General features: G+C 41.1%; 1 long non-coding RNA gene across 1 annotated transcript in view; it reads right to left on the bottom strand.

The window, feature by feature from the left end:
• Positions 1-18,113: 18,113 nt before the first annotated feature.
• The window catches only part of Gm39338, a 58,527-nt gene continuing 51,409 nt past the window's right edge, over positions 18,114-25,231 (bottom strand). The window contains exons 2-3 of the long non-coding RNA XR_870736.2: positions 23,201-23,330; positions 18,114-19,534 (exon numbers count right to left, since the gene is read on the bottom strand). This is a non-coding gene — a long non-coding RNA (predicted gene, 39338). The remainder of the gene's footprint in view (positions 19,535-23,200; positions 23,331-25,231) is intronic.

Genomic DNA, 25,231 nt, shown 5'->3' with positions numbered 1-25,231 from the left:
GAAAGGGGATAGCATTTGAAATGTAAATAAAGAAAATATCTAATAAAAAAAGTAAATAGTGCAGACTCAAGAACTAAATCTTCTGCCTCCAAATTTAAAAAAAAAAAAAGTTTTATTTTCCTTTTTTTTTCACTTATTCATTACAAATGCACTTAGATGGCACTTAAGCACCTACTATGTTCCAATTATTAGAAAAGACAAGGGAACAAACAAAATAAACAAACAAGCAACAACAACAAAGAGTGCCAATCCAAAAGAAACACCATTCATTTTCAAACAACAGGTGAGGTTGTGTGGAAGATCCCAGTGTCTGCTGCACAGTCTTTGATAGCCCTGCCTATCTGAGCAGTTCTGACTGCTAACCCTTTTGGATAGCTACAGATCCAAGTCTTGGGTTATGTACAGTTCTAGGCTTCTCAGACTCACATGAATCTCCAGTTTTGAATTTCTTTAACTCCACAAATATGTCTGTTGTATATGAAATGAAAAGATAGCCACACTTAGTCTGCCAGCGTGGCTTTGTCAATGCTTGCCTTATTATTTTTGCTCTGCCATAAATAAATGCTAGCAGGAACCAGAAATGGCTCTCCAGAAACAGATGTTACTCTCATTTGGTTATTAGAATTTGACAGCTATGTCTGAAGGTGAAAATGATGCTTAAACTCCTTATGAAAAGAATGTTTCCTAATTACTGTGTCAGAAACTGTGTTAAGTACCAGTGATGTACAGATTAAATATGTCAGATCCCTTGCCTCTGATGAATTTTGCTCCTAAGTCCACCCATTAGTCCTTGCCTGTCCCTAAGAGTTCCTACCAATTATTATATATTTCAAAATTGTATCTCATCGGATAGCATAGCCAGAGGGGTAATACAGCTCTAACCTAAGCCCAAAGTACATTAGGAGCTTACAGAAATCTGACAATAACAGACAGATAAGTAAAGACATTACACAGTTGACATTAATAGAGTCGACTGGGGAAGTGCAGCCTGCCTCTTTGGCTTTGTGAACCACACACAAAATGCAGGCACTTAACTCAAAGGGGGAAAAAAAAACATGTTTGAAAGTTTAGAAACAAAAGTGATGTGCCATCATGAATATATGGTGACACTGAATAGAGATGAGTCACATGTCCTGGTATCAGAATACCCAGACAAGTGTAGTTTAACACATCTCCCCTCAGGAGTCTGGAGAATAAACGGTATCATGCAACTCTACTGGAATCATATTCATAACATCCAGTAACCCTCTATTATCCTCAAATAACCTTGTGAGGAAGAACTACAGCATATGGGGTAATCAAAAAGAGCACCGAGAGCCCAGAATTCTGGATCCATTACTCTCCCCAGTTCTCAGTTTTCCTGACTTACAATATTTGCATGAATTTGTTGTTTCAATACAGAGCTCCCAGACGCTGTATTCAGAGCATGTTGCTTGGATCAATGAATGTGGGTTTCTCAGGAAGACAAGCCTTCATAGCTTTCATAGCACATGCCTGAGGCTGGATTTGTACATATGATCATTATGCTTTCCACAGCCAGGATATCCAGGCTGATAACAAGAGGAGAACAGACTTGTAAAACCTAATTAGGAAGGATCTGAGTATGAGCTCAGGGTTCAGCTGATTGCAGAGATGCTACAGATGAAAACAGATGGCTGGGTTGGAGTCGGTACCCACAGGAGAGAAGCATCTCCTGGGACTCCTATTTTTTGTCACTTGTGGTACTTTTAGACCTTTTTTGATCGTTTGTTTGTTTGTTTGTTTTGTTTTGTTTTTTGTTTTTCAAGACAGGGTTTCTCTGTATAGTCCTGTCTGTCCTAGAACTTACTCTGTAGACCAGGCTGGCCTCAAACTCAGAAATCCCTGCCTCTGCCTCCCAAGTGATGGGATTAAAGGCGTGTGCCACCACTGCCCAGCGACCTTTCATTATGTAGCTGAAAAATGTCCTCATTTGTGAGTCCTACCCCCATGAAAAAAGCCAGAAAACCTACTTTTTTCATACACTTTGTAATTAAAAAACAAGTTTGATGGTTTGTTTTATGGTTGCTATCACCAGATATCTGGCAAGAAGCAACTTAGCCACTGTTTAAGGTAAGTCTATCATGGAAGAGTGGGGACATGGGGCAGGAGTGTACAGCTGGGACCCCACACCTCCTCACATCTTGGTGATGCAGTAAGTGGAAAGTAAAGAGAAGTGGGACCTGGCTATAAATCTTGAAAGCCTTCCCCCAGTGATGGGCTTCCTCCAGTGAGGCTCCACCTCTTAAAGCCTCTACAACTGTGCAAAATAACAGTACCAACACCGAAACAAATGTTCAAACACAACAATCTCTGGGGACAGTCCACACTTAAACCACAACAGTAAGCATGTGGCCTTATTTGGGTGACAAATTACATCCAATAAGGTCTCACTTAAGAAGACGATGTCACAAAGGGAGAAACAGGCGTGGAGGATCCAGTCTGAGGAGAACCTGAAGAGATCCATTGTTCACAGGAGTGGCATCTGGATGGGGTAGAGAGCCTGCTGCTAGAACAGGCGGCATTGAGGAGGCAATTCAAAGCACCCATGCCAGGTCAGCCCCACAGGAAGCTCTCTAGCAGACCAGCTGATAGCATGGCATAGCTTCTATACCTAATGTTCTGGCCCTTTCGGATCTCAAGACTGCCTTATTATCTTTTCCACACAAGCTAACTAGAGAGTATTCAGGGTATCTGAGATTAAGAAGCGTAGGAGTCTTTAAAATTACCTTGCTTTTAAGTATACCCCAAACAGACCATTCAGTGGGGAAACTGGGCAGTCACTACTGCCTAGAGAGAGAAGTGGGGTGTGTGGGGTGAGATTCTGATCCCTCAGTCTATGAGTGCCTGTCAACGTCTCACTGATATCGGCTTGAATCAGTCTTCTATTGGCTCCTGGCTAGAGTCAGCTGCTCTACCTACGCACGTAAGCCGGATGCTTTGATACTTAGAGGAAGATGCTATTTAAGCTGAGACCTCAATAATGGAAATATACTCTTTAAAAAAACTCAGAGGAAGACTCCCTCCAAATAGAAGTACACTAAGCAGCAAGTGCAGGCAGAGGTCGAAAAATGAGCATGGCAGTTTCAGATCTGAGATATATAAAGAGGCCACAGTGTTCTGGATGCAATTGATTTTGTCCCATGGGTAGCTCAGATCATCTGAGAGTTATATAGAGGTCCTAGTTCCAGCCCACATAGAATGGAACGGCATGCCATGGGGCTCTGAGGGAGGGAATAGGGGAGAAGGAAGGAAGGGAAGGAGGTTGATTTCTGGTGGGCATATATCATTTCATGGTAAGAACAATTTAACAGATAGACACTATAGTCACGGGCTTAACATTTCAAAAGCTAGAGTATAGTCTGGGGGAATAAAATATATGATAGCTAACATATCAGGTGCCACATCCTGCAAGCAATGTAATGTTAACCACTGGGCTACAGCAAGGACGTTGCCTAAAGATTGTAAGAGCTTACAAAGAAATGTTGCATAATCCCCAATCACCATACCACCTGCCTGTGAAATGAATTGCTTTTGAAACACTGCTGAAATGAAAAAGAATAGACGGGGTGGCACTGTATGCTCACAGCTCCGTTTGTTCCTGAATTGTTAGCTTTGAGCCATCACAGGGTGTTCTTATTAGATGCTAGCTGTGATTTTTTTTTTTACCCCAACCAAGTCTTTGTACCAGAGAGAAGGACATCTGGAGTTGTCACCAGTAATTAAAATCAGTTACAAAAAAAGAGTTTTGAAGTGAGGTGCCTGACTCACAAAAGACAAGGTGGAAGCCAGAGCATTGAGGAGAAAGTGGAAACTTCCCTTTAGAAAATCATCCTGAGCCAGTGCCAGGAGAAGAGAAGTGTACCCATCGTGCCAAATGTGGACCATTAAAAACTAACAAACAAACAAACAAACAAACAAACAACTGGGAAGCAATGTGCATAAACCAAAAACATTTGTGTGTGTGCCTGCACCCATGCATGGGAGACATATTGTCCATCTGAGGAGCTCATGTTGGGTGAAGTATCTGCCTTAGTAACTCTCTGCCTTATTATTGTTTTAATATTTAATTTTATTATTTTAAATAATGTGTGTGAGTGTGTATATGTGTGTGTATATATATGTGTGTGTGTGTGTGTATACAGATATGTCCATATGAGTACAGGTGGCCACTGAGGCAAGACACATCAGATCGCCTAGTGCTGGAGTTACAGACAGTTGTGAGTCCTCTAAGATTGGCACAAGGAAATGAAGTTGGTCTTCCACAAGAGTATCAAGTGGTCCTAAGTGCTGATCCACCCATCTGGTCCATCCACATTATTTTTTGAGACAGTGTCCCCATCTGAACCTGGAACCCACCAACTCGCTAGAGTAGTTGGCCACTAAGCAGCAGGAATCCTCCTGTCTCTGACTGCCAGTACTGAAAAACAGATGCGCACTATCACGCCAGTACTAAGAGGGCACCGAGGATCCAAACTCAGAAGCCCATGTTTGTGTGGCTTTACAAACTGAGCCATCTCCTCAGCTACAAAGCATTTATTTTTAATGCTACTGACATTTTTATAAAGATACAGGATTTGCTGGAGTCGGACTTCAATACTTTTTTTTTCTTTTTACTCTATGTCCACACATTATTGTTAAGGATCACTAAACCAGTGCACTTCCATGGCAGAAAGAAAAGTACAGAAAGCAATCAGATATTCATTATCAAGTTCATACATTGTATGTGTACCAATGACATCCCTCTAAGAATGCAGACCATGAAGTTAAAGTCGACAGAAAATGCAAAATATTCCTAATTGTGAGCTGCAACAAAGTTACGAATTCACACTTCTCACATGAACTTCTAATGAACTTTCTTCGGTTTTTATCAACCTGTTTGTAAGTGAATGCAGACTTTCAGGAAGATGTCCCCAGATGTTTGAAAATGCATCTGCTACATTTTGATAGTCAGTTTCCCACATGAGCATGACCATAGTTTTGCATGCTCACAGCTTGCAGGGTGCAGAGTCCCACGTTTAGAATGTAGATGCTCCTTCCACTAACTGGTATCCTTCATCTTGACTTAGCCACTTCAGTGAACATTGTCCATATTGTGTGATCTCTACCGACTAGAACACCCACCACAGGTAGAGGGCCTCTTCTAACACTGCCATAGTCGCTCTGCTTAAGCCACTGAGGGTCCATTCAGATTCTACAAGTCTTCAAACAGGTGGTCTGGTGAGTTAAAGTCATATAGTAGAAATCCACATAAAACTTTCAAGTTCAGAAACAGTATTTCCTCAGAAGCGTGCATTCCTGTGAAACCACATCAGGCCAGGACACGTGCACACACACACACACACATGCATACACATACATACACACACTCACTCATACATATGGGTCAGCCTTTATGAATTTTTGTTAAGAATTTTTTAGTTCTGCAATTTTCCAATTATTGCTTTTTTGTTTTAGCTTTTAAAAAAAAAGTTAACCTTAAAGAACAAATCAAGACATATTCCTGCTTTTTAAATTTTCTTGAAGGGTTTACATAGTTGTTATCATTAATCCTACCTTAAATATCTGCTATGACTCATCACCAATGAAGCCACAGGGGCCTATACTATGTGTGTATGGGTCTGAATAGGGAGGATGAAAGCTATAATTCATTTATTTAATAAGCCGTTTTATTTAACTATTTCTTTTCAATAAGTTAGATACCTTTTTCATAAAATTAATTCTTTTCATCAAAGTTATTCAAATTATTGACCCAGAGCTATATATTTTAGGCTTAAATTTTTCCCAAGCCTACTTTTAATAAGAATTCTAGCCCACCAGAGGTAGTAGAAAATAAGTTATTGGGATATGGGAGAAGTGGGCCTGTTTAGAAATGGTTCTTTGGAACAAATCAGGACATCAGCAGTTTGGTTCACAGGTCAGCAGCAGCAAATACTTCATGGATATACCAGCAGTCCAGTTCAGTAGTGTCAGGATAGCAACAGCGGTCGCATGACCTAGCAGCAATAGCCAGACCTCAGCCATATTGATACAAGTTAGCAGAAAGGATTAGGACCAGCAGGAACACCAGGAAAAGTTCTCTGCTATGCCTCTGTCAGCAAAGCAAAGATAGATGAAGACATAAGAACAAGGAGCTTGAAAGCTAGCGATGCCAGCAAGCCTCTCTCAGTCCATTGAGTCCTATTATACTCCCTCCAAACATCGCAGGTCTTCCATGGGTCTTCCCTCATCACATGTCTTACCTCAGGATGTGAGTCTGTCTCAGCTGACATCACTCTGCCCGTTGGCCAGAGTCTGCAGAAGCTGCAAGAAACTGCAGCACACCACCAAAAGTTTTTTGGTGCGTTTCTCCCTATGGAGTCCTGACAAATGGAGCTCAATGATGTAATGTAAGGCAGGCCAATACATGAATGTCGCTAGTGAAGAATCCTTCATCACATGTCCTTTAATGTGCTTCTTTTAGCAAAACACCCTTTCACCCGTGTCCACTTCAGCAAAACATTCCTTCATGTGTCTGCTTTAGCAAAACACCCTTTCTCTTGTGTCTGCCTCAGGAAAACTTCTTGTGTTTGCCCCAGCAAATCATCACCTGACACAACTGACTTTCCAAAGAAACCAGAATTTCCACCTCAACGTACAGTATTCCTTATCTCTTTAAGTTCTGTGGAATCTTTACAAATGTCACCTGTCTCACCCTTGATATTGATATCTGTCTTCTCTCTTATAATTACATTCACCTTCTAAGGGCCCAACTTTGGTTTAATTTATGTGTTTCATTCCTATGACCTCTTTCCAGATCTTTAATATTTTCTTTCTTCCTCATTATTTACATCTCAATTTCTCTTCTTTTTACTAATTTTTGAGCTGTACACTAAGATCATTACTAGAGACTTTTTTAATGTACTAGTTATTTTGTTCTATAAATATTCGCCTAAATAATGGCTTGGTAACATCCCACCAATTGTAATGTGCTGTGATTTCACTTTTACTCAGTTCAAAAATAGTCTCTAATTTCATTTCTCCTTTGTCCCATGGTATATTAACATACAGGCATGTAGAGACACATGAAAAGTTATGTATAACCATACAAAGATTTGTATACAAATGCAAAATAAAGTGACAAGATTGAAAATAACTCAATTGTACATTCAAGATTGTACAAAATTTTTAATCTGCAATATATTCACAAAATAAAAATGACTAATAATATCTGTGACAGCATGAAGTTATCCTACTAAAATGATGCTGAAGGAAGAATAACAATTATAAAATTTATAAAGTTGTAATTATAAAATTCTGGAAAGTGCAAACTGCTTCATCATGAAATATACCTGGTCACTGACTGCTTAGGAAAACAGACGAGGATGAGAAGGGTAAGTTTCCAAATGGGCAAGAGAAAATTTGAGGGAGAAATGTGTAGCAGTGAGTTTGTACTACAGCACTTTGTTAGCTTATTCTTGAAATGCCTTGGCTACCTCAAAGGCTGGGCACTCCTAAACCTTCCCCTGCTACCACAGGCCTAATCCAGGAGGTAGACAATGGCTACTTACCTGAAATCTCACGTGGCTGGTTGGCTTTATCTCCTGCCGATCCTGCATCCCATCCTTCCCTGAATCAAGGTGATTCTAACCTGCTCTTCTCTGTGTCCTAGCCCGCACAACTCTAAGGGCCCTGACCCCCCCTCCCCTTTGCCCGCCATTAGCCTCTGGCATCTTTATTGATCAGTCAAAAACCAGTTGGAGACAAGGACCTTTAGCATTTGGACACCCAGATTCCAGATTGAATCAAAGCATTAGAACCAATCTCCAACAGAAATGACTATGCTTATAGAGCCTGTGGACAGTGCCACCAGATGGGCACGGGACTGGTGAGGTGGGGCCCACTCAGACCCCAGGAGTCTCAGAGATTTGAGGTAGCAGAAGTGTGGCTGCTCCCTCCTGGCCTCTGTGCCTGCTCTGGAGCATGTAACTACAAACCTCAGCTTACGTGAACATGGCACTCAGTCACACAGCACAGCACCTGGAACACCTCTCCATGCTAATGAGACATCTCAACAGCCTTAGCCGTCAGCACTTCCTTCCTTTCCTGTATATTCTCATGTCCTTCCCCAAAAGTATATAGTCCCTTGTTTCCCCAGAATAAAGCGTATGCATTCACATCACCCCCAATAACGATGTACAAACATGTTAAGATCGCCTCAGATGCTTCATTAAAGATTGTCATGGGGAAGGCCTTTGACTAAAAATGCCATCACACTAAGACTCCCCAAGAAGAGCTTTCCTTATCTGCCCCTCAGGCACTCTGCATTTGCTCCCAGCTGGACAGGAATCCCACCTATCCACGACTCTGCTTTCCTTTTCTGGCCTGGCGTGCAGTGGCATCTGATGTCCCTGCCCCTGGGGGAGGAGGGTAGGCAGGGATGCAGACTGTAGACCCCTGTCCAGGACTTTTCCCCATCTTCTCCAAGCCTGTACCAGCTTTGCCCAAGTACCCTCCCAGAAGAGAGGCAGAACACGGGACCACATATGTTCCCTATCCTGACAGTAGTGACAATTTTGCAGGTATACCCATATGACATGCCCACTGACTTCAGGCACTAAATGTGTATAGACTATTGTATGTAAATTATATTTCAATATATCTGTTAAAGAAAAATAATAATAAGGCCTAAGGGCTTAGAGAGAAAGACTAGTAAGTAAGACATTTGGTGCAGAAGCCTCAGGACCTGGGCTTGTATACCCAGCACCTGTGTGGAATCCAGGTATGTTGGAATCCACATACATAACCTCATGCACAGAGATAGTTGGACCCCAGAACCTCATGGACCAGCTGGGGTAGCTGACATGGTGAATTCTGGTTTCAGTGAGAGACTCTGTCTCAAATGATAAGGTGGAAAGTGATTGAGGAAGACATACTAATGTCTGATACTGACCTCCACATGCATTCACTAAAGACTACAGAGAGAGAGACAGACAGACAGACACAGACACAGACACAGACACAGACACAGACACAGACACAGACACAGACACAGACACAGACACAGAGAGAGAACAGATTCAATGGCTGGCTCATGGATGCTCAGAACATGGGCATGTCTGGATATTGGGTTTTCCTTGAAGAGGCAGCCTCCCTCCTTCATCCAGACACTCTACAGTCCTCTCTGCTTTATGTTCTGTATCTCTTTGATCCTCTACTTCTCTCTATCAACATCATGTTTCTCTGTGTTGTGTCCTAAGAAACTATCACTCAGACTCTGGTGGCCAAGAAACCAAGGCATGAGAGAAAGCAATATGGCAGGAATTATCTTTGGATGACCCCAAAAATGAGGACTGTGGCTGACGGTGCTCCTTAGAGTCATCTTGTCTTTACTGGCCTCAGCTAGGGAGATGCTCAGTCTGCCCAGACAATCTTCTTCTAAGGAAAGCTCCAGAAATATACTCAGCAGCTCTCCACCCCTCCTCAGAGGCAGGGACCCCCTCCCTCCAACATAGAGCCCTGCAGGTGGACAGAAACAACTGAGCCACCCCCCACCCAAAGCATGGGGGTTCTAACAATTCACAAACAATAGCAACAAAAAAGTGTTAATGCAATTTTCCCTCTAGTCAACTCCTAGATTGCAGAACAGGTAAAAGGACAACGTGCCTGCAGAGCTTTTGTGTTAGTGCAGGTGTGTGAGGGGTACAGAGAAGGAAAATTGTCATTTAGAAAAGAGCAGTTCACACTCTACTCTCTCCATCAGCTAATGGCCATAGCTACAGAAGGCACTGCAATTACAAAGCAAAGACGGAGCGTGGACTCTCCCTGGAAAAGCACACCCTCACCAAAGCTATTTTATCTCGACTTCATGAGAGCAGCATGGCCCTAGAGTGCAATCTATTTCAGTTCCTTGGGCCATTGCCTCTGCCAAGAAATTCCTTGTCGTCTTCGTCCTGTTTGTCATCCCACAGCCATTTCCACGTGAAGAATTAGGAGCCTGTTGCCAAGCACAAGAAAATAAAAATAGAGGTTCAAATATTTATTGTTATCAAACTCACTCAGATCTTTACAAAATGTATGGCAGACATGAGAGATGACTGACCAAACCCAAGACAGTTCTCCAACAGGAAGCAAAGAGACCTTGCAGACTCTCACTAAAGCTTATCTTTTCATTTGAAAGAGTTTTTCCCCCACCTTCAAGGAGTCTTCCAGAACCAGCAATGGGACATAAAGTGAATGCTACAAAGTCAGAAGCGACAGAGACAGCTGGGAAAGAGGGACAAATATAAACCCCAGGACCATGCGGCCCGACTAGATAAACCTGAATGTTTTATATTATGGCTGGGTAGCAACCACTGAAAACTGAGCTACTTCACTCTATGTGTGCCTGTGTGCAGTACATACACATTCTCTCTCTCTCTCTCTCTCTCTCTCTCTCTCTCTCACACACACACACACACACACACACACACACACACACACATATTCACTCTCTCACACACACATTCTCCCTCTATATCACACACACACACACACACACACACACACACACACACATATTCACTCTCTCACACACACATTCTCCCTCTATATCACACACACACACACACACACACACACTAGTAGTCTATGCAGACTAAAAGCACGGGAATTTTGAGTCATTTAATTGTTCATCCTTGCTATTTACCAGCTGTGAGCCGCACTTCCTAAGCTCTAAATTAAAGCTTCCTCAGTAGTATAAGGGAATGACAGTGACATCTGACCTGCTCCTTTATCATAGCATCAAGAGACTGAAGTTAATAGAAAACATGGTTTTGTACACAATGGGATGTTTCACTAATACAATTCTCTTTGGAATGTCAAAGGGCTTTTAATGAAGGAGCAATGTGCTTTATTCACACACAACTGTCTATGTACAAGGCATTTCTTTGTATTTACAATAAGTAGTCTTTTTAATATTTCAGATTCCTAGATAGTTCTCTGCTTAGACATGAAGATGTTACACACACACACACATATACATATATATATATATATATATATATACACTGTTACATATACATACATATATATATATACTATGTGCTATATATACATATGTGTGTATTATATATGCATATATAATACAAGGAGATGATTATATTAATGTTATTGAAAGGCTGTCAGACTTTTAAAACTAAACTAATTGTACTTTGGTTAATTAGTAACCAACATAATAATCAAAACTGCATAACAATAACATGACTTACCAAGAGATTTAGTGTGTGAGAGCGCTAGACCACCAGTTGTTGGCCTCTGTGACTTCATAATCTGAGGAAGTTCAAAATATGGAAAATTAATTCTCATGCTTTGCCATCAACATCCACCAGAGCTTCCAAGCTATGGTGATCTTTCATACTATACAATGACTCCCTCTTGATGCTCTACATTGTGAAATCTTCATCGTCTTGGGGTCTTGGTCCTCCAAGTGCTTCAATGTGGTACTCCTGTCTATGTGCTCCATCCAGTCTGTTTACTAAGCCCAAGAAAATAAAAACAAGAGTCCAGAAGTTATGCCCAGAGTCTCCATGCTGCTTTCCAATCATCACTGTGTCTTCCTCTTATGTAGGGACAAGGCACAAAGAAGGGAGGCCATGACGTCATCATCCTGGGCTGACACAGTCTTTACCAGGACTAACTGGGAGGAGAAGTGAAGGAACAAATGTGTCTTAGCCATTTTGTGTTGCTATAACAAAATACTTGACGATGGGCAGCATGAAGTGGAGAGATCAGTTTCATTTCTAATGCTGGTAGGCAGAAGTTTTACTACCAGGGCCTGTCCAGAGCCTTATTTGGATAGTTAAATCAAAAGGAGAAATCACGTGAGATATCCTGCAAATGCTTCAGGAACTCACACTAAAAACCAGTGGAGGATGATACAGGCTCCATGTCTTTCTTCCTGCATAATTTAGAGCTTAAATAAATAGACAAATTAATTTTAAGTCAAATCAAAATAATCACTCACAGAATGTCATATTCATGAGATGGCTTCAAACAAAGGTTTTAAATAAAATATATAAAGTTTAGTGACTCTATGTTCCTCATTAAATTACCTAGGAAATTTTTTCCTTTTAAAGTATGGTATGGTGCTGTTCATATGTTTTATTATATGTTTTACTGCATCTTTCTGTTTACAAATTCAAATTTTAAAACGTTAAAGCAGCACAATGACAAAGTGGCATTTGGCAAGGTGGATATACACAGCATTCAGGTCCAAGTTTTTTCATTGCCGTGGTGTGCTTCGTATGACAAGGGACGGGAGCTGCATGCCTGATACTCTCTTCTCTCCCTGGACAGGAGCAGAGGTCCATTGATGTATTTGCCACCTCCATGTTTGCAAGTACTCTATGACTACAACATCTATATCCCTGAACTCTCTGCCCTTTCCCATAGCTACCACACCCCAGCCCTCAAGAGGAAGTGTGCAAACTGCCAAAGGAAGGAGCAGCTTCCCAGGCAGTCTCGAAGCCCGGTTGATATTTAGCTGGATTAAAGTGGAAATTTCACCAATGGTGAAAAAAAAAAAATTCTACTCCAGCCCTTAGGATGATCTTCAAACATCTCCAAGGCAGGCAGAAAAACATTTACTAAAGGCAACAAAAAAGAGCTTCAACCAGTGGCCTCTCAGCCTCCCCAGGGAAGTCTGCCCCTCACAGCTGAGCCCAACCTCCTCCATCTTGCTTCCTTTGAGTTCACTCAGGGAGAGCATAACCAATAATTATCTCTTCAGAAACCCATGTCCTCCCACACGATAGATAACGCTGCCGTGCTTAAATAGGACTTAGCTTCCTTAAAGGGGGCACAGAGGCGAGTCCCTGTAAAATCTGTATTAGTTGTTTGTAAACCAATCACAACTTTGTCTTCCTCTGATGTAGGGACAAGGCACAAAGAAGGGAGACCATGAGGTCATCCGCCTGGGCTGAACAGGTTTTTACCAGGGCAAACTGGGAGGAGAAGTGAAGGAACAAATGTGTCTTAGCCATTTTGTGTTGCTATAACAAAACACCTGAGGATGGGCAGCATGAAGTGAAGAGATCAGTTTCACTAACACTGCTGATAGAAGTTTCACCAGCATGCACCACTAGGGCATGTCCAGAGCCTCCTGGCTACATTACAAGATGGCAGAGAACCAAAAGGGAACCAGTCACAAGATGGATGAAGAGTTTCTGTGCATACGCAAGGAAGGAACATAGTAAGGAGAGCCTAGGCTCTCTTCTACAACACCCCCCCTTTGGTGGAAGCGAGAACATGAACATACCCAAGACCGGTTGCACAGTCCTGGGAGGGGGCTCTAATCCACCTGTGAAGGTGGAGCACCATAAACTAATGGCCTTTCTTTAGGTCCTACCTCTGAAGTTTCCACTGCCTCATCACTCCTACCCTGAGTACCATTTTCCACCATAGAAACCCAAAGGACAAACCACAATCCAAACCATAGGAGAAGAATTATACACCTTTTTCCTGTATTCTTTATTTCAGATAACCCTTGAAAAAATGGGCCAACAGTTTAACTCTAATACATTTGGATACTACGAAGGATATGTTATCTTTAAATTTTTTCATTTAAAAATTTTAAATTAGCATATACAATATTAAATTTCACTATGGTAATTTTAAAGAAAACTCTTTGATTCTTCTTTCCTGTTTCTTCCATCCACCTAACCAAGTCTCCTTCTCTGTCCCACTTATACAAAAATTATATAAACGTTATAAGCTAGGATACACATATGTGAGTCGAATTATGAGAATTGTAAAGTGGATAATACGTAGCAGAAGTGTTCCCTTCCCCCAAAATTATTAGATTGAAATCCAGATATCCTCATTAAGTCACCAGAGATGAGAACTCCCATGAAGTCTTTAAACCCTAGGTTTTCTTCATGGTTTTGAGCTTTGAACCCATCATACATAAATAGCAAAAGAAAATCCACCCCAACTAACCTCACCAAAAGTAGCATCAGGAAGATCCTTGGTTCGTTCCCTGAGCATCTGTCATTGGGGTGAACACAATTCTCTCAGCTAAACAACACTGGCCCACCTCCCATTATCTGCTAAAAAACAGGAGCAAATAAACTGCTTTCAATTGTGAAAACTTACATTTGTACTTTAATGAGCTCCAAGAAATCTCTGGGTCTGGTTTGTACTCAGAAAACACAAATCTTGTTTTAATAAAATTCAAAATGCCTTGATTTGGGAATCATGTTAAGAATTAATTGGGAAGCAACATTATTTAAGTGGTGCAGTTTTGATGTGATGTGCATTATATTTAAAACATAACAGAAGTTGCAACCAACATCCTGAGTGTGTGTCGTCCATCCTGGAGGACACTGTGATAGTGCTGATCAATCCCCTCTGGCCCACAAGACCACACAGCTTCATGGACAGTGATCCAAGGACAAATGGACCAGGATGCTTCCAAGTGAGATATGCTTCGTGAGAAATTGTTACAGTGCTATTCTGTATGCTATTATTTATAAAGGCCCAGTCATGTTTTCTAAATAACAATGAAGAAAAAAACGTTCAAAGCAGGGGTTCTCTGTTATTTTCTCTCTCTTCTTTCTTTTGTTTATCCACTGTAAGTCAACAGAATCCTGTGTGAGTGTGGTGATTGTCCCAGCTATAACTATACCACCTCTGTGACAGTCATGAGAGGTCAAAGAAATTGGAGTTAAAAATCATAGAATATGGTTTATTAAAGGGAATTGACTCAGATAAGAGGAAAGAGTAACATCGTTAGCCAATGCAGCCATCTCGTAAAAACAGTATCAAGAGGACAACAACTACCTCTTTTGTAAGGCTAGGAAAGCAGGAAGTCAGGAGCACAGATCCCTGAGACACCACACAGGTCCTAGCTGGCCTTTCCCACCTCTAGGATTTTTTTATTTGAGAACAACTCACCTGTGTCATCCAAGATCATTTTGGGTCTTTCTTTCCAGGAGTCAAAATTGAATTCTGTTTCCCTACTAACCTCAGTGTTTATAATAGTCCAAGCTCAGGGTATTAAACATCTTTGTAAATGTTTAACCAAGATGATTCCAACAATGGGTAAATAGTATCTCACAGTTCCTAAGCTTGATCACTTCATAAAAATTTATAAACCTTAAGACAGTCTTAATTTTAAAAATAGAAGGGATTAAGAATCCTTCTATCAGTGTATCTCAGTTGTAATTTTAAAAGAAAATAAAAGGGCCTAATATGTCTTGAACAATGGCCTTCAGAAGGGAGGAATCACATAAAGAAAATGATCAATACCCTGAAAGAAGAAGCAAAAGAAAGAAAGAAAGAAAGAAAGAAAGAAAGAAAGAAAGAAAGAAAGAAAGAAAGAAAGAGAGGGAGAGAGAGAGAGGAAGGAAGGAAGGAAGGAAGGAAGGAAGGAAGAAAGAAAAAAAGAAAGAAAGAAAGAAAGAAAGAAAGAAAGAAAGAAAGAAAGAAAGAAAGAGAGGGAGAGAGAGAGAGAGCGAGAGAGAGAGGAAGGAAGGAAGGAAGGAAGGAAGAAAGAAAGAAAGAAAGAAAGAAAGAAAGAAAGAAAGAAAGAAAGAAAGAGAGGGAGGAAGAAAAGATGGAAGGATGGAAGAAGGGAGGAAGAGATTGAGAGAAAGAGAACTGAAAGGATGTATGAGAAAGAGTGTGTATGTGTGTTGTGGTGTGTGGTGTATGTGTGTTCTATGTGTGCATAGTGTGTAGTGTGTATATGTAAGTGTGTCTGTGTGGTGTGTCTACATGTGTAGTATATGTATTATATTGTGTGGGGTCTGTGCATATGTGTGTGTGTGTGTGTGTGTGTGTGTGTATGGTATGTAGTATGTATATGTGTATAGTGTGTGTGGTGCATATGTGGTATGTGTATGTGGTATGTGTGGTGTAAGGGGTGGTATGGTATGTATGTATGTATGTGTATGTGGTATCTAGTATGTGTGTATTGTAGTGTGTGTGTGTGTGTGTGTGTTATGTGTGTGTGTGTATGTGGTATGTATGATGCGAGGGATAGAGTAATGTATATGTATGTGTTTATGTGGTGTATGTGTATGTGGGGTGTGTGTATGCATAGTGTCGTGGTATATGAGGGTATACAGGTGAGTTGTGGGTATACTCGTGTGTGTGTATGTGTGTGTGTGTCTGTGTGTAGAGCAGAGGTTAACACTGAGAGGGAAAGGGCAGGTGGGGGAGGGCAAGGATAGAGAGAGGAGATAGGCAACTATAACACACAGAAATCCTGAGCAACAAGGGCAAGTCTTGTGCCATTATGATCTGGAGACCTGTGGGGTGTTAAGATGAGTCTGGTGTAGCCACAGGAGAGAACACATATTTAACAGGAACATTTAAGCAAAATAAATCCATTCAGCTTGACATTTTGGAGCCTGAAAACCCAGGCTCTTAGCTAAGCTTTCTATAACAAGTCTCCAATTGTGCTGCAGACCTGGATGGATGACACAGTCATGGACCTGCTATGGCCAACTGTGAGCACTGTGAGGTCTTCCATTATACTGCCATGTACACTTCAGGAGTCAGCCTCAACCAGACTTCTTGCTCAACAGCAAATCCTATTTCTTCCCAGTGATCTCCTCTGTCGTTCGCGGTACATCTTCCTATCGGATAGACTTAGGTGTTGACTTCTTAGCTGTAAATTGAACCTCAAAACAATTTGCCTCCAAACGCCGAATATGAAATATGATATGAGACACCCCCCCCAAAAGAGTATATGTCTACCTCACAGCTTCCAAAGATGAAGAGTCAGAGGCTATGGTTCTTAACCATGGAAGGGAAATAACTGGTTAACGGCTTTAGTCAATTGGTAAAAGTCAGTTTCAGATTACAACTAGAGCCAGCCCCAGGACTAAACTTGGGGAAATACTGGCACCTATGAATTCAGGATGCATATGTTCTTCCATTCAGAAAAGTTACTGAACACTAATTAATTATATCCCAAGCCCTGCTAGATTACCAGATCAAACAATCAGGACTTGAAAAGCCAGATTTAAGAATAAATCCTTGAGAAGCTGTTTCCCTGCAGCCATTTTGAACCCTGCTTCCTAATCCCTTTCCCAGAATCCCCCTCCCCAGCTGTGTTTAGTCAAATGATAAAGGGTGCTAATAGAAAAGAAGAATCCACGTGATTAAACTTCCTAGGGATATAACAAAGAAACGTGAGCAAACAAGTTTGTCAAGGTTGAGATCCCACAACAGTCCTAATGCATCAGCAGCATACTTCACTTCTCCAAGGAGAAAGCATAGCATGTGCCTCACATGTCCGAAACGTATATACCCACGGGACGTTTCATGTACAAGTGTGCAGAACGAATGTTCCCAGTAACTGTTTTTAAACTGCTTTCTTAGGACCAGAGAAATGGTTCAGTGGGTAAAATCCAAGTATGAAGAGCTGAATTTGGGTCCCTAGTACTCAGTATGCCAACTGCAGCAGCATATGCCTGTAACCCCAGCTCTGGGATGGGAAGGGGTAGACAGGCAGCCTCCTGGAGCTCACTGGCCAGCCAGTCTAGCCAAAATGGTGAACTATAGATTCAGTGAGAGACTGTCTCAAAAAATGAAAGAGAAAGCTATAGAAGAAGGCACCTAAGGTCAACCTCAGACTACTCACACACACACACACACACACACACACACACACACACAGAGGCACACACAAACATGGTCATGCACACACCTGCACACGTGCACACTCACATGTACATTTCCTTGATTACTCTGCAACAAAATTGACTTTGTCCTGTGACCGTGACCACATAGAGAAACTGAGAGACTGGATCACAGGAGGAGCCACACAGCTTGTGTTGGCTTTTATTGCTTAGAAAAGGAAGTTCCTTACTCTGCAGGTGAGAACAGCAGATGGACCCATACCCAGCATCTGAAAACACCACAGCTCAACAGGCATGGGTTATTAGCACCTAGAGAATCCATTAGAAGAAAGAAAAAGAACAATCTGATTCACTTGCTAAAGAGAATCTGACAGTATAGAACTATACAAAATGTGGATCACCAATCTGATATTCTGTGAGGGCCTCTATACACAGAAAAATTAATGAAGGATTTTATTCAAAAGAAAAATTTTCTGTCTTACCGAGAAAAGAATAAAACATATAATTCATATGCTTTTCAAATTACTCACAAAGAACATGGCACGGAAAGCAGTAATTTCAAACTCTTTCTTCAACAAACCTTTCATTACACAGTGTTGAAAATAGTAGCGAATAGCTCTAATTTCGATCTTACCAGTTCATCCCCTATAAGATACTTATGAATAGGTTAAAAAAAACAGTAACACATACAGAGAGAGAGAGAGAGAGAGAGAGAGAGAGAGAGAGAGAGAGACTGCCTACACAAACACACATAAAATATGAATAATTAATACAGAATGAAGGCAAAACCTTTTTAAAAACTAATAGAGACCATAGAAACCCTTAGAGAGATGAATTGAAGTCTTGTTCAAGGAAGGCACTGAATATAAGGAAATATTTTTTTAAGGATGTTTAAATCGTCCTCCATTTCCCAGAGACCAAAGTCAGGTGAACCTCCCTTCATCTTTAAGAGCCTGTCTTCAAATATCAAAGGTTAGGGGAACATTTCATTCTAACTCCCTTGTTAGTAGATGGTGGTACACAACCGTCTTTTGGAAAGGCTTCTCAAAATAGACACGGTGAGTAAACTCCAAAGATTCATGGTTAAATGGCTTCATTTCTAAACCTTGAAAGGTATTTTACTTTAAATAAATTTAAAAAAAAAGAACATTCTTGAAACACACAAACAAAATAATTTCTGATTGAAAAAAAAGTTATGACATTGTGGGTCTATATGAATAATTCTTATCAATTCAGTGTTTCTGGTAGACATGTAAATGTTGGGGGCCATATCAGCAAAACTGTCCTTCAAAAATCACTGTGGAGCAAATGCATGGTCCCCAATCTCTAGTCTATAGGTGAAAGATAGATTAAGGAAGTGAATAGCACTGTCCTGCCTTTGAGTTGACAAGACTATGAGGAGAAGAGAGTGCACATGGAATGAGATTTATAACAAGTAATCATTGTCTAGTCACAGCCTAGACAATGGGAGAAGGAGCCACCTCCACAAAGAATCAGCTGTGACAACCAGCCTTTGGATAGGATTCAGAGACACCAAACGGGATGCAGAGAAAAAGAGGTGAAGGGGAGGTGCCCTTCCAGGACCCAACCTGAGAAAGCACCCAGAAGACAAAGAAAAGAACTGAGAAAAAGCCAAGAGAGGGAGTTACCCTGGGCATCCTGCAATTGCCCCCAGAGTGGAAGAAAGCTCCACACCAATTGCCTTTCACCATGTATGTCTGTTGTTCCCGAATAATAGTACGTGGAATCCTCTGCTGGCCAAAGTATTATAGTCAGTTTGCTCATGAGTCATTTTCTTCCTCAAGATCCAGGACTTCTTTTATTCTGTAGCATCCAGAATAACAGGAGAGAAGGATGTCTGTCTCAGAGCCTTCTCACTGACAATCACAAAGAAGTTGCTTAGATGCCTGAGGACAGAGGAGAGGAGACAATTCACCAATGAGTCTAGAAGGGTCCAGGAGTCACAGAAGGGGTCTACTGGGTGACACCAAAGTCCACACAAGGAAGCTGAGAAGAAAACTCTAAAGGCTAACCCAACCTCCACTCATCTTTCCCCCTTAAAATGGATGTTTCTGTCCAATTTCCTCCTTTAAAAGATAAAAACTGATAGCTGAAAAAAATGCAGCCTTTGTTGAACATCAGCCAGAGCTTTTCCAGCAAATGTGAAAGTCTTCGTCTAAATAGACTAGCAGAAGTATTTGAAATGGCTGAAGGGATCACTAATTATATTCACTCCTTGCCAAAAGAAGAATGGAAAGGAATGTGACTCATTTGTTATCTGACTATAAAGTTTCCATCCAAACCACAATCATTAGTTAGACCTGGTGTGGTATGGCCAAGCCTGCTGGAGGGAGAGAGTCTGGGCTTCCCATGGGTCACAAGGCACTCACTCTTCTTGCATGGTACGTTAGCAAATGTGCTAGGCTGATCATTACCACCAGGTAGGCAGTTGGTGGAGGATTTATGGCAGCATCCTTGGCCTCGCCTGCCTTGCCCAATCAGTGCTGCTCTGTTTGTTGTGTTCACAACTTTACAAAATGGTTCTTCTGTGTAATTATCTTCCTCTAAGGCAGTGGTTCTCCACCTGTGGGTGCAATCCCTTTGGGGCTTGAATGTCCATTTCACAGAGGTTGCATATCAGATATCCTATACATCAGATACTTACATTATGATTCATAACAGTAGCAAAATTACAGTTATTCGTTACAGTAGCAATGAAAATAATTTTATGGTTGGGTCAACACATTATGAGGAACTGTATTAAGGGGTCGCAGCATTGGAAAAATTGAGAACCACTACTCCAAGGCCTTACTTCCTCTTGAAGCATTATATATATATATATATATATATATTAGTAAAAATATAGGGCAGTTCTCTTAGTATTTACCCAAACCACACACTATAGCTCTTTAAAAGGATGGATAGATAGATAGTCAGCTATATAGAGGCAAAGACTTTATGAGGCCTCAACCCAGCCTAAATTCACTAGTTATTTAAGCAATAGATAGAATCACCCAATTTCTAAGCTGTGAGCTACTGAACTATATTTAATCCCTTGAAGAATTGAAACCCCTCTTCTGTGCCTTTCTGAGTCATTGTGACAACCTTCAGTTTATTTGTCTCCCTCACTGGATGACAAGTTGCTCACTCTGTTTTGTGCCCCCATGCCTTCTGGAAAGGATCTTATAACAAATCCTCTATAACTTGAAGGCAGGAATTTTTAAAGGAGTGTATAAAATAATGCAATGAATGGAGAGGGGGCCACATAGTATCATGTCTTCAATACAAGATCTTAAAGTCTATACTGAAAAGTTTAAAACAAGGGTCAGGCAATTCTCATTATTCACAGCAGTTGTGACTTACAAAGGTATTGTGTATGCAGAATTAACCAACACTGTAGCTCCTAAGGGAAACCAAAGATCAGGTTACTGGGAACTTTGGTCACATTCACACCAACTGAAGCACCATTGGTGATATAGGTTCACTGGCCAACTTCCTTTGAAGATAAACTGCTCTCATCAGCATTGAAAGCCTGCACTTGAGCAAGACCCTTTTCAATATAAGAATCTGCAAGTAATTTGTAAGCTCATCGACAGCATCCAGCTCTGCAGATTCTGCCGCATCTGCAAGTTTAGCATCTTCCACACTGTATCACCTCTTGGAGCATGTGCAGCAGCCACGCAATGCTAGCCGAGACGAGATCCACATTCTCCTGACCCTGGAGAGCATGCCTATAAATTGTTTTGGCTTTCAGCCTCATGTCCACTGCATCCACTATGCTGAATTCACAAATCCATCTGCTTTTCTATCTCCTGCATAGCTTTATCACATCCAGAGATAGTACTTTAGCACTTTGGGAAGTGGCATCATGCCCAAATTGGCCAGTTTCCCCTTTCTTTCTCTGCATCCTATAATACTGGTCCATTAACATAGAGCTAATGGCCAACAGCACTATAACTCATAGCTCAACAAGATTATCTAACACAGTGGTTCTCAACCTCCCTAATGCTGTAATCGTTTAATATAGTTCTTCATGTGTGGTGAGCCCTAACCAAAAATTATTTTTGTTGCTACTTCGTAACTGTAATTTTGCTACTGTTATGAATTATAATATAAATACTCATATACAATCCCTGTGAAAGGTTGTTCAACTCCCAAAGGGGATTAAGAACTGCTGATCTAACCCATGAGTTTCTCTGTAAGGTATATAACAGCCTTCTTGTGCTTAATAAGGACACAAAATGGCGATTTACCACAATACCTAGGGACATTTTAAACAACAAAATTACTAGGAAAAAGAGCAAAAAAAAATGTAAAAGAAAAAATAACATTAAATGGAATGTGAACAGAGCACCCATTTACAGCAAGAGTTATACCATGAAACGGCATATCACTTCCTCTGATCTCAACAGGGACTGTAGCATTGGGATGACTCAAGTATTTACCACTCTGCGTTTCCACAAATGACCACAGAAGTGGCGTGTTGATTTAGTTTCCCTAACCAAATTTAATGAGTAGGTGAATGTTCAAATGCAAGCTTGAAAGTGGTGAGGCACTGTGGGGTTAATGGAGGAAAAGTTCCATCTAGGAATCACTTCAAGAGTTCAATGACGTCACACATAGAAAGGAGTAGTGCAATTCTGGACACATAGTTTACAGTTGATAGCGTCTCACTCTGTGACTGAGATAACTCATAGGGAAGTACAAACCACTTAATATCCACTAGTGATAGATAAGACCTGTAAATGCATGAGTAGATACAAGGAAAAGCATCCAAGAAGAGGAAACGGTATAAAGGAAGAAAAAAATATCAAAATGAAGTGTGTGTGTGTGTGTGTGTGTGTGTGTGTGTGTGTACACCAGGAGTAGAGATAACCTGCAATTTGGGGGTCTATGGAGGGGGTTCAGAGTATAAGGCCATAGTAAGAAGTGATGACTCTGGGGGGTAGTAGAGTGGATGGTTCCAGAAAATCAGAAAACCTTGCATTGCACTCTGTGGCTGCTGAGTCAGGGGCTTGCCAACAAGCAGAGCAGTTTTCAGTCTAAAGGCAAGTGGTGTATCTATTTCCTAATTCTGTGAAAATAAATAAATAAAAGGAAACATTGCTCTGACAATTAAAGTATATGACCAATTGTCACAACACACAGAGTTTTGAGGTTTTATTTACTGTGCATAGTTGTAAGAGCTTTACAATATTCTTGTAGTATTTGTGAAATTAGGAAATAGGTCCACACTATCTTTAAGTCAGATTCTACAAGGGAAAAAATGTGAAAGTATACAGCTTAAAGCTAGAGAAAGTACCCAAGGAGCTAAAGGGAACTGCAACCCTATAGGTGGAACAACAATATGAACTAACCAGTACCCCTGAGCTCTTGACTCTAGCTGCATATGTATCAAAAGATGGCCTAGTCGGCCATCACTGGAAAGAGATGCCCATTGGACTTGCAAACTTTATATGCCCCAGTACAGGGGAACACCAGGGCCAAAAAGGGGGAGTGGGTGGGTAGGGGATTGGGGGGGTTGGTATGGGGGACTTTTGGGATAGCATTGAAAATGTAAACGAGGAAAATACCTAATAAAAAAAAAACCAATTGCCTAAGTTCACAGCACTGTATGATGGAGACAGGATTTGAATCCAGTGCTCTGGTCCCGAGCTCATTCATGTTCTTAAGTCGCAGCAGATATAGAGGCAAGAATGAAACCTGGGAAAAGAATAAGGATCAGAGTGTGAGCCCACTATGAAACAGGGAGGTTGTTAATGTCTCTTTTTATAGTTAGCTACATACATGTATATGTTAATATACCCATTTGTACATTCATACACATACTCAGAATTTACACACATACATATTATGCACACGCACACGCACGCACACACACACACACACACACACACACACACACACACATGTACACATGGCCCCTGCAGATGTTGAAACCCTTCCCCAGGTATCCTAGGTATCTCTGTGGGTCCAGCTTATAGTTTATTGTCATTATACAGTATGAGCCTAACTGAAGACAGAGTTCTGCACAGAATGAGCAAAATAAACTAAAACTAGAGTGGCCCTGATATTGCAGGGATGATGTCAGGGAATGATGGAATGATGCTAAACATACACAACAGAAGAAAGATCCAGCAAATGAGCAGCTGAGAGAAGACCAGCATCAGAGACTGTGCAGGAAAGTAAGGTAAACGTTTTGAACGTGAAGAGAGCGTTCTTGACGCATTTCCACTCAAATTTTTCCATAGCATTAGTAACCTTTTCAAAAGGTTTTCATAACCTTTATAAAAACTGTAAGTTCAAGGGGGAAAAAACCATAAGATATGACAGAGTCTAGAGAATGCAGAGGAAAGCCCATCCATGGTGAGACATTTAACCCATGCTTAGCGGGCATTTTATACATTATCTAATTTATGTACCACAAAGAAGCTTTAAGCCTATTTTACTTAGGCATAGGCCAAAAGGCAAAGTTAATGGAAAGACAAAAGGAGAATAATGGACCAGCATCTGCCACAAACAAGAGAGAGACAGGGAAAAAATGAGTCTGGTGAGGGTAGTTCTGAGGAACTCACACAATATGTACTCACTGATAAGTGGATATTAGCCCAAAACCTAGGATACCCAAGATATAAGATACAATTTGCTAAACACATGAAACTCAAGAAGAATGAAGACTGAAGTGTGGACACTATGCCCCTCCTTAGAATTGGGAACAAAACACCCATGGAAGGAGTTACAGAGACAAAGTTTGGAGCTGAGACGAAAGGATGGACCATGTAGAGACTGCCATATCCAGGGATCCACCCCATAATAAGCTTCCAAACGCTGACACCATTGCATACACTAGCAAGATTTTATCGAAAGGACCCAGATGTAGCTGTCTCTTGTGAGACTATGCCGGGGCCTGACTGTGAGCATCCACGAAAATGGATGCTCACAGTCAGCTATTGGATGGATCACAGGGCTCCCAATGGAGGAGCTAGAGAAAGTACCCAAGGAGCTAAAGGGATCTGCAACCCTATAGGTGGAACAACATTATGAACTAACCAGTACCCCGGAACTCTTGACTCTAGCTGTATATGTATCAAAAGATGGCCTAGTCGGCCATCACTGGAAAGAGAGGCCCATTGGACATGCAAACTTTATATGCCCCAGTACAGGGGAACACCAGGGCCAAAAAAAAAAAAATGGGAATGAGTGGGTAGGGAAGTGGGGGGGGGGGTATGGGGGACTTTTGGGATAGCATTGGAAATGTAATTGAGGAAAACATGTAATAAAAATAAATAATTAAATTAATTAATTAAAAAAAAAGAAGCTAAGAGAAGTGACCCAGTCCATCCAACATATAGTTATTCAATGTCTCTTGTGAGCAAGGGATGATTACAAGGAATGAAGAATTTGCAAAGGGGTAGTTTCATTGGTGGGTCTTGAAAAGAGCTTACCATTGACAAGACATACAATATCTAAGACCTCTCATGAAAAGCCAGTAATTCAAAAGAAGGACAAGAACAGTATGTGATGAGGAGCTTAAATGCTGGGTGGACAGTACATATGCTGCAAGAACCCAAAAATACATGAAGAGAATTCCAGTGGAAGCCAAT

The sequence above is a fragment of the Mus musculus genome, chromosome 9, assembly GCF_000001635.26.
Source record: "Mus musculus strain C57BL/6J chromosome 9, GRCm38.p6 C57BL/6J".
Taxonomy (NCBI): domain Eukaryota; kingdom Metazoa; phylum Chordata; class Mammalia; order Rodentia; family Muridae; genus Mus; species Mus musculus.
This window is presented reverse-complemented; position numbering and strand designations above follow the sequence as displayed.